We start from the raw sequence: 11,674 nt of genomic DNA on the forward strand, positions 1-11,674 counted from the left end.
GCCGCACGGCTGCATAAAGAAGCACAAAGATGCAAATTCAGGCCAGACCAATACAACTTGGGAGGAGTTTAAAATTTCAGTTTTGGTGAATAACTGACTTCACACTGGGTTATGAAAGCCTTAGACTGTGGATTCTCCTGTTACCACCAACAGTCAGACGTGGAGGACTAAGTTGTCATCACATTTCAGGGTAGCTGTGTGATTTAACTGTAGGTTTCATATAGACTGAAGGGGAAAGGAGGAGAGGCCTTTCATAAAAATCCAATCCATCCTCTCTGACATGTCACTGACCTGGTTAACACACTTGTCACGTGCTGAGGAGTCAGAGAGAAGCTGAAATACTGCAAATTAATCTGGGATTAATTTTGCAGTAATCATTTTAACAGTAATATGCTGCTTATTTTAAAAAGTAACTGATTACTTGAATGGCAAAACTTAGGTGTTCATATTACTAGTGTCACTGAAAAGTAATCTGAATACTCTGCCAAACACTAATACAATCATTTCTGTCAAGAACACAGAAGCTCCGCCCACCTGCTGTTTAGTTTATTTGGATTTAATGATAATTAAATGATACATACAAAAATAAAACTGTGCAGGGGAGGTTAGATTGGCTGCTTACCTCAGCAGCACAGGAAATATGCTGTCAAACAATAAGAGTGATACTTAAAAATATTTTTTATTAATTAGACAGTATTAAAGATTTTTAAATGTTTTTTAAACAGTGATAATGCAAATATTGTTTGTAGTGATGTAGGAAAGTCCAATAAAATGGAAGATGGAAGTTCTTACAATGTCTCGTATAATATGAATGAATCTCATCATGTCTTGTTGCTTCACATGAAAATCCCATGAAAATGTACTATTGCAGGCCTTTGGTAAATCAGTGATGTAAATCAAACCTTCTGTTTGCAAAGTGGATAAAGCTGGCTTAAAGGGAGACTGTGGACTGCGTTTCAGACATAAGCTGAGAGGCTGCACCAAGGCCAGGTATAAGAAAAACAAATGGTGCCAGGCACAAAAAGCCCCGCCCCGGCAGAGATTTTAGCTGATTTGAATGTTGTCCATCTCACAAATATGCCACTCTGCAAACATTGAATCATCGAGATAACACAGAGGTCCCTCTGTGTGCCCATAATTTTCCACGGTTTAAAAAGTTGAACTAAAGTAACATTTTGAGTGTAAATGGAGTTTCTCATGTTACATTTAAGTAGCCTGCAATTCCAGAATCTGGATCAGATCAGTTTCATTTTTAAACCAAGTCAAAGCATGAAAGGATGCTTTCAATGACTGAACAAAAAAATTAAATTAAAAAAATGCAGGCGGCTGCATGTGCTCCCCCTCAGCCACCTTTAGGTGGCATGAATCCGCTGGAATTACAAGTTCTAGACCCCATAATTACAGGTTCAGTAGATCTTAATGGGGTGCATATTAGCTTCAGTGACTTTGTTCACCATATCAATTCAAAAGCAAAGAACCAGGAATAAGAAATGCTAAAATAATAATGAATATAAACCACTGAGAATACTGTTTACTTTCTGTGATTGGCATTGTTGCGGTAAGAACTAAGTCGTCTGAGAAGTTTTACAGATGCATCTATGGCATCAATTTGAACACGCCAGGTCACATCATTCTTGAGTTATCATGTACGTAAGATTTACAGAAAGCTTGACCTAGTAGATGCAGCTATGCTGTGAATTTGATCATTCTACCTCACATTATTCTCAAGTTATCACATTCACAAATTTTTCAAAAAAACTTGACCTCTGACCTCTGACATTGACCCAATAATGGCAAAAATCTAGGGCTCACTGGCCATCTTTCGTGCAAGTTCGGTAAGAATCGGACCACTAGTTTTGCTGTAAAATTGTTCACAAACAAACAGGCAACCCCCCCCCCCCCCCCCCCCCCCCCCCACACACACACACACACACACACACACACACACACACACACACACAGCTACAGCTCCAGTTTAACAACTTGTGGCTTAACTGAAAGAAGACACTGGTACCACAAAACTTTTAAGAATACATTTTTAAATGAGCTCAGTTATAATTTAGGACCATATACGGTGGTATTTGTTTGTAGTCTATTTGTGTCTCTTTGTGTGTTTTAATTGTGAATCCTCTAAAATATGAGTGATGAAACTCAAAGCATTTCCTGTTTGCCTTCTTGTCTGCAAGTGACAGTGTAAAAGCACACCATGAACATGAAATTAAAGGGGACTGGATGATATCTGATATTGATATTATGGTCTCATATTTGTGCCTTTAAACTTACTAGAAGCGCTTCGTACAGTACAGGCTTCAGTCTTCATCAGTGAGCTGCTGTTTTTCCTGTAAACAAACTGGAGATGCAGGTGTTCAAGCACCACGGGGCACTGCAGAAACTGCACATGCCTGGTACAAAATTTTAATTGTGTATTAGAATGTCTAATTATAGTAGAAAGGATTAACATCATTCATATATCTATAAAAACAAAACTCTTACTGTCTTCTGGCTGCTGCTTATGACATACAGATTTACAGCTCTTAAAAGCATTTCTTTTCCCTGAGCTTTTCACAGCTAAACCTTTAAGATTATTGATTTATTTACACGTGTAAAACGATTCAACAACAGTTCCCAGTCGGCTGCCTCAGAGTCTAAATGTCGATCGATATGATTGAAGAAGTTTTACTTGATAGGTTAATCTATAACCATATTTAATAGGTTTTTAAATGCTCTTAAATGCAGTAGAGTAAAAACAGTGTTTCCTTTGAACTGCAGTGGAGTAGAAGGATGGCGTATCATGAAAAGTAAAATATAAGTGCATCTTATTGGCCTCTGTGTGAACACCTGGTGATCTGTACTGCTGCTCACCTGTCAGGACAGCAAAGCTCCTCCCTGAAACACTCGAAACCTTTAAAGCTCTGCGGCTGTCGGAGACTCTGACCTTTGTGGTGAATGCTCAGCTCAGCCCAGCAGGTGCGGCAGCATTTGACAGCTAAGATGCTGGCATTTCCACTCCTGCAGCGAGTTAAATATTCTGCAGTGAGATACAAAAAGACCCCCACCACCGCTATCACCTGTGTTTACCTTAAGCTTTTCAATGAGATCATTGGGCTGTTATCGTGTGATGTGAACATATTTAGTCATCTTGATCTCCTACTGAGAGAAGACATTCCCACTGGTGCAGTGGAAAAAAACACTATTTTAGTAGGAGTTGTTTTTCAAAAATATGGTTTTTCAGACTGATCTCGAAGATAAAGGAAATGCAAATGCAATGAAATTTTATTTTATATAAGGAGCTCGATGTTGAACCACTGCACCTTTGCAGTGAAAGAAGCCGGCTGAGGTGGTCGGGCATCTCATTAGGAGCCTTCCTGGCTGCCTTCCGTTGGAGTTTTTCCAGGCATGTCCAACTGGGAGAAGACCCTGTGGTAGACCCAGCGCTCACTGAAGAGATTATATATCTTGTCTGGCCTCAGAATGAAAGGTCCTGAGACAAAGAACATCTGGATACCCTACTCAGCCTGCTGCCATCATGACCCGATGGGCAGGAGAAAATGGATGGCTTTAGTATACCAAGACATTCACTTAGGCTCAAGTTGTGGACAAATGCCTCATAAAAGACTTATTCCCGAATGCTTAACCACCATATGCAAGTAATGCAGCAACATAGGGGTCAGTTACTGGAGTCCAAGCACACAAACAAGAAGATAAGAGAGAACTGAGAGGAGCAGATGGAAAAGAGAAGGCAGAGCTGCCAAAAATGTCGGTTTCTTTAAAAAGAAAGACAGTGACGAGATGGCAGCATCAGTCAGTGGCAGCAGCAGAGAGCAAAGACAGATGTTAGCTCCAGCATCCATCTGGAGATGGCAAACATGATTTATCTGACTAATAATCAACCTGCACTTTCTTGGTTAGGAGACCTTTGCACAGACATGGAAAAATGTTCACGCGCGTGTGTGCTGTTACTGATATTGGCAGCTTTGAATTCTCTTTTCCATCTGTTATTTTGCACTGTTATTAATTATACTGTCATCTGTTGTGATGCTCTGACATCAGAGTTTGTGAACTACAGCCACACAGCAATGCCTCCTGTATTACACATCAGTTCAGTTAGTCGTCTTGTGTGCTGTGCATTTTAATGTGCCTGGTTGTTTTAAAGCTGCGTGCTCTCTTCTGAAATGATGTTTGATTGGGACTTGGAAATTAAGAAGCTTCTGGTGAGGACTGCACAGGACCACTGCTGGCTAACCTGACTTTAATCAGCACCTATCATCTGATTCATGCTAAGGCTGGCAGGTGTACTGGCAGGTGGACCGGAGTAAACCCAGTGCTGCGTTTAATGTTATTTGGGTAAGAAGTTCTTACATTGTGGCTCAAAGTTGTTTCCACTACAGTGACTGCTACCTGCTCCACTCTGTGTGTAGGGGAAAGTGTATGCACACACACTCGTGTGTTTGTTTTGCTGTTTTTGTGAGAACATTTGGCATAAATAAATTCCCATGTTTAACCTTCACAGTTAAAGTTCCAAACCCATCACCTAACCGAAAACCAGTTCTTACTTTAGTCCTAAAACGGGCGTTTAAAGGGTGTGAACAAATAACAGCCAAACAAAAAGTTCTTGCTTTGACAAAATTTCATCTCTTTGATGGTCTGAAAGTCAGACTGGTGTTCACAAAGACAAACAGACAGTCACTCATGTTGTTTAGATGAGCTGTTCTCAAAAAGACTGCAACCCATAATTTGCTCGTTCTGCACAGCCAATCACACTCTCAGTGAGCGCATCCTCATGTTTGTCCTCTTTTCAAAATAGTAACTCTATGATTGCCTGCATGTGATGCCTTTAGGACAGGCCTATCAATGGACACGTGCTGCAAACTAGCTTGGGTTAATGCTGTGTTGTGTTGCTTGGTTCATGGTACATCCTTGTGCCTATAAAAATAATACCAGTTATTTAATGCACAGAGTGCTGCAGAGTCATTAGAACAGGACTAAATTAAATCAAGAAAACACAGTAAGAACCATTCCTGTGTGTGAAATCAGTAAGTGAATGAAGAGTGACACCTTTTTATTTAATTATTTTACACATCCGTTTACATTCTGCCCACCTGCTTTCTAGTATATTGTAATTATGTACTTTGGTTATTTTTCTGTCTGGTTTAAGGGTAAGGTTATATTAGAATAGTGGCATGCTCTTAGATCTTAGCTTGTGTTGTGTTTTTTTTGTTGTTATTATTATTATTCTTTAGAAATTTAAAGCTGCAGATTCAAACTGTAAAGACTCTTTGTTATAATAGATAAATAATATTTTAACAGTAGTATATACATGTCATGATAAGATGAGGCAAAAACCTAAAAGGGCACCTTTATTATCTGAATACAGTCCAAAACAGAGAGTGCAGAAGTTAAGACAGGGAGTCAGGGAGCAGATAGAAACAGGAAACAGTACAATACAGGAACTGCCACAGACTTCCTGACAGAAGAGACGGGGCTGGATTTACACTGAGGACTAATTGGGGACTGACAAACAGAGGAACCAGAGGTGAAAGTAATTACACACAAGTAGGAACAATCAGGGCACTGCAGACAAACATGAAGGAGCAAATAAATTAATATGAGACGTGAAAAAAGCAACCTTCAAAGTAAAGCAGGAAATAAACATGAATATAGAAGGTACACGCAAGCAGGGAACAGGAGACACAAGAAGAGGAAAAAAACAAAATAGAAATGGATGTTCAGTTGAAAGAAAACTTAAACACTGACAGAAAAGTAATCCAAAGAGGACCCAAAACTCCACAAACAGGAACCAGAACTCCAGTAACGACACAAACCCTACAACCGCCACAATAAGAGAGCAGATAAGTTCATGTCAGTTGCATAAAGGAAATTAAAGCTGATGATCCCACATATACATGAAGGTGGCTGAAGGGCAGACTTTAAGCTTCTAGGTTTGTATATTTTTATGTGGAAAACAGGTGCACACAGAATTTTAATGATGTTTCCATATTCAGTACCAAAAGCATGAAGCAGAGTGATGCTGTGGGTGTGCAAAGACTTCTTGTTCTTGCCATCTGTATTTATTATTGTTTCTTACTGTACAAAGTTGAGGATATAACCTGCTATATGATGAGAAATTTTGCTGAGAAATTGAAATTCTGAATAATCACGCTGGCATCACTAATTAACTTAATGTTTATTAGTTCCTTTTCTGGATTGTGAGAAAGTATTTCGCAGACTTTACAGGCATTTAAAAAAGCTCACAGGGTTTGTTTAAACAGTGAACCACTTTATTGTCTGGACAAAAGCACAACTCACAATGAGAAAAGTACTTCCCAGTCACAGTAATTGTAAGCTGTGTGCCGCTCACTTTCAGGAAACCACAAATAACAGTCACACCTTCATGTTTGAGATAAGGCAGCTTTCACCTCCAGCAGCTCTGCAGGTTTGTTCAGCCACACAAAGGCACTTCTGCAACTAAAGCCACTTACTTTATTTATACAAAGATTGTTTGAATAAACATCTAGAGGGGCGATTTTAGGACTGTGATATGTTAACAGGGTCTGTTACAGTTACATGTAAAATTTAACTCTAAAATGGCTTGTTTCAGGCAGAGGAATAACCATAGATAGTATAATAAAACACTGATGTAGCTTCCCAGAAATGGCTTCAATGTGCCATATTTAGAGGTAAGGGAGGGATTATGGATTCTCACTTGTTTCAAGTCCTACTGACTACAGCATGATGGTGATTTTGTGGAATCAAGAAGGAGAACAGAGCAGAGTAAACACGCATCCAAACGTATCCGTGTTGTTTGTGGCATATGACGCATACTGTGAGATCCATCGGACCTGTTTGTCATCGTTTGGGATCTTTATCGTGTCTGTTGCTAAAGTTATTTCCTGTTTTACTTTCTGATCCTTGGTTCTCGTGTATCTCTGTCGGCCAGTCTCCCCATATACACGACAAATCGTTCGCTTTCCATTGCTGGATCGTCTTTGCAGTCTTAGTAGCTTTCCATCCATCTTCCATGTTTGTGTTCTTTGTATTTTCATTCCTTCCACTTGGCATTCCTTCCATTTTATTTTTCCTTTTGTATTTTGTTAGTTATTAGTTGGCCTCTTAGTGTATGACTTTGGACTGGGTTTTGGACTTTCTCCTTGGCTGCTTTGTTTGCCTTGCTGACTGATCTCCTGCTTCAGTGTGTCTATTCTGAAATACACCTGAAATACTGAACTAGTGAGGAGATAATTTCTGTGCTGTGCACCACACGAATGCACTGAACTTCACAGCCTGAGAGGCTACATATAAACTCATATTTCTCTGTGCTTATTTCTCCTGCTGCATTTGGAAACATAAGATAAAGATGCGTATTTTCACAAAGCTCGAGAGAGAAATCTTACTTACTGTTGAACACAAAGTTTTAGTTTTGGCAGATTTCATTAGTGATGGTCTAAAAGTGTTTTTCACAAAGATTGTTGGAATGATCTTTAATTATTTTTGATTTTGGTTTTCTGTGAGAAATGCCTTCAGTCATTCAAGTAGTTGAGACGAGCGGTTCTCGAGAAAGTTTCAGCCCACGATCTGCCCATTCTGCGCAGACGCACTCATTCAGTCAGTGTTTGCTAAAAGCTGTCCTCTCTTCAGCACAGCAACTTCATGACTGGCTGTCTGCGACACATTCAGGAGAACTCTGTAAATTGTTGCTGATAAAAATACCCTGGGTTAGACAGGCACAGACGCTGCATCAGTTAAATAAAATTGTAAATCTGTCCAGAATGAATCAATGAGCCAACAAAGAGGAAAAGATGTGTCACCAGTGACAGCGAGCACAAGAGACGAGTCCCCGATACATCTCTGATCATCCAGTCAAAGGCTGCTGACATCAAACAGCTTAAATATGGATCATATGTGATGTTAACCAGGGTGTGCTATTTTTTCCAGATATTCTGCTTTTACTGTCTGGGAATTGCAGAATTGTAGTGACAGCAGAAATCTGTTACTGCCACATCATCTAAAGACAGCAAAGACTGTTGGGGTCACAGGTTTGGAAACGCTCCTGTGTGGACGTGGTAAGAGTTCGAAAGACCTGTGTGAAGATTAATGAGGCTCAATGAAATATTACAAGTACAATGCAGTTATCAGGCAGATGTCAGAGTGTTCGAGATGAGAGTTGTAGATGGAGAACTTAATAAATTCATTTCTTTGACCCTCGTAAGAAGTGTGAACAGATGCTACAGCTGGACGGTGGAGTTTATTTTAAGATGACGCTGCTAATCGTATAATATTGAAAACAAATGTGGTCGGTTTTACCTTCACATATGACAAAGAGAAGACCTAAATTTGTTGTGAAATATGAGTGATGGTTTACACACAATGCTTTGCATGTTATTGAAGTGGGAAGCATATTTAGCTGTTTAACAATTCTTCAATCATCAGCTCACACGATCACACAAAGCTGCTCACTGAAGCTGAGACTAACAAATTTAGGCTTTTATCACCTATTTAAATGACTCCTCCACGTTGTTGCATAAAAAATCTAAAAGGTGTCACTAAAAATCACCTTTCCATCCAAATTTTAAACAAAGTTTCAGAAAAAAAAATTGTGCATTGATCCATTAATGTTAGGTAAATATTTACTTGTTCTAGGAGTGAAGATGTAGGTAAGTGCAGTTGTTCTTTTTTTGGCTTACTGTATGCATAACACAAATGTGTGCAGCATTGTTGTGTTGCACGTGTGTACAGTAGCCAAAGAAGAATTTGAAGTCACCAAACTTTTTGAGTGTTTTTTATATTAATCAGATTATGCTGGTGGTGCTTTTCCTGGTGACCACTGAAACTGGAGTTAGGCTCTCTTATTATTCATTTAAAATAACTGCTTGGAGATGTTATAAAGGTGTTCGTTTAATGGCAAAACACGTTTGATTAAATCACAATAGGAGAATAAAATGTCAAATAACAGAAACCTGCATAGAGACCACAACGGAAAAATGGACTTCAGGTTCGTTAGTGTGTAAAGTCGAGTGAGACAGTAATGAAGCTTTTCCTCCGTGATTTCAGTGATGTTTCACGTCTGTTTACATTATAATGAATGAAAATTAGAGCTTGTTGTGAAAAACAACTTTTTAATTGAAATAAAAATTAAAATTAGAAAAAGGAAGGTACAAAGTACCATCCATCCATCCATCGCCAGGTTGCAGGGGCAGCCTAAGCAGAGAAGCCTACGCTTCCTTTCTCCCCAGCCACCTCCTCCAGTTCATCCAGGGGAACAATGAGACATTCCCAGGCCAGCTGAGAGATGTAATCTCTCCAACATGTCTGCTTCTACCCTGGGGCCTCCTCCTAGTAGAACATGCTGTGTTCTGGTTCTGGGTCCCAGTGTTGTTGAGTTTTTGTTGAGGTTTTGTTGCCTTATTTTTCTGTCATCCCTGGTTTTGTTTTCATTTGAACATGTTTGACCATCTTATCAGTTTCTGTTGCTTAGTTTAGTGTCTCCTGTGCTGGTGCATGGGTCTTGGTTCTTCGTGTTTATGTTCACTCTTATGCTCGCCTTAAGTCTGCATTCTTGTCTGCGTGTTCAGTTATTTCCTTTTTTCGGGTTGGATAACTCTATCCCAGGTGGGGTTAGCTGTGCCCTTGGTGTGTCTGCCATAAAGGTAGCTGAAATTAGGCTTTGTCTGGCTTCTCACCGAGGACCAATTTGCCTTGGGAGACTGTACCAGGGGCCAAAATCCCCCAAACAACAGAGCTCCTGGGATCACTGGGACACACAAATCCCTCCACGATAAAGTGGCGATTCACAGAGGAGAGACAAAGTACCTGAAACTATATTGTGTACCAACAAAACCAGATAAACTGTAGATACACAGTAAATATATTTTCAAATTAGTTAAAGCATAAACTAACAGTGAAGCTAATAAAAACTGTTATTTGCCTTTGAAGGAAACCCAGATCTTTTCCTAAACATAACCCAGCAGTCTCCTTCTGCTTCAGCCTGAAAATATCAGCTGCCAACTGATTTTAATTAAAAATAAAAAGTTTTGGTTCCAGTGGGACACCAAACTCTTTTCATCCACCACGACCTCGTCTGTATGTGGACATTTCTTTGCTCTACACTTGAGTGATGGTCCTGGATCAGTATTAATATGATGCTGTCTGAGTATGTGGGCCAGATTAAGAGAAAAACAAACTAAATAATGAATCAAAACCATGCAGCGCTGCATTTAAAAAGTATAACGGGGATGTTGATGACTGATTTGAGTTGATTATAACCTCAAAATGATTTTGACAGTCTGATGCAGACTGAGCTTTTTATTTTTTTATTCTTATTAGTGAATTATTGAATTGACTGAAACAATTCAACCAGGGATCACATTACCATTAAATCCTCTCTGTGCTCGCCCTACATGATCAGCACATTGATTCGGGCTGCATCCTAACCCTCCTGCTCAGGTGCTTTGAACAAACCAGTTAAAATTCTTCTTTTTGAATTCTTCTTGGATCCATTCACCCATTTCTGTGACACAGAAAGTAAATGAATTTTACAGTATATTTGATATATATTCTTCAAGATTACGGGCTCATGCAGAATGATCTACAGTCAGGCCCCTGACACCCCATACACCCAGATAAAAAAACAAAACAAAACAACAACAACTTAAAAACAATTAAAATCACTTTATGAGCTTCATTTTTTTGTGTTTTCTCATGTATGAGCGGTCTATCCCTGGAGCCCCTTTCTAGATAATTTAAAGACACTAAATCATTGCAATCACAGAGCAGAAGAGGTCAGCATGAGGCAGAGGTCAAAGTCCAAAATCAAGGCAAGCAGCAGAAGCAAAAACATCCAGACAGCCAGTTTCTGTCCAGTTGTCTTCATCTCGGCTAATTTGGCTTTCTGATTTGGACTTGTACCCTGTGTTTGTTGTGTTGCTTCTGTTTGGAGCATTTTAATGCCGTTATCTGACAACTATCTGCTCTGTGGTCAGTTTGTGCTCAAGATTTGCTCTTAGCTCTAATTATCAGGGTGTGCGGAAGAATAAAGACAGTCATGCCAACTATTGACTGTATTCCCATGTGTGCTTCAATAAATTGCTGCACCGATTTCCCATTTTCCTGCCAAAGTATAAAGAAATGAGTGGTGGCTCAAGACTGTGGTGCAGTACTGTACACATCAATGAAATGTTCAATTAAACAAGTGATTGTACAAGTAACAAACAAAATGGATGAACGCATGAATGGATCTTTGAAATGTATAAGTGACACATTCCTGATTAAAGACACAGAACCGGCCTGACGCTCAGTCATACTGGTCAACTTGTTTCTCTGACTAAAAATCAGCCAAACAAAAATGAGAGCAGAAGACTAAATTATGTATAAGTATGAACCCAGCAGAGCGATTAATTAATCAGAAACTCTGGGAATGATCATCTGTAAGTGATACAGAAGGTTTACCCACTCATGAACTGTCATCTCATTGCTAAAAGTCTTTATTTATGTTTTCCTTTACAAAAAGAAAAAAGAGACTTTCACACCATACACTCATGCAGAAGAAAATGCACCAGAATGCTGGAAATGATTTTATTATAAAAAAAATTTTATCTTTATTCCCAGGAAATCAAATACAGAGCCGGTATTCACAAAGCTTCCACAAAGTGTTCCCAGTGACGAGTGCTCAAGTGTTCGC

Source organism: Archocentrus centrarchus, chromosome 8 (genome assembly GCF_007364275.1).
Source record: "Archocentrus centrarchus isolate MPI-CPG fArcCen1 chromosome 8, fArcCen1, whole genome shotgun sequence".
In the NCBI taxonomy this organism is placed as follows: domain Eukaryota; kingdom Metazoa; phylum Chordata; class Actinopteri; order Cichliformes; family Cichlidae; genus Archocentrus; species Archocentrus centrarchus.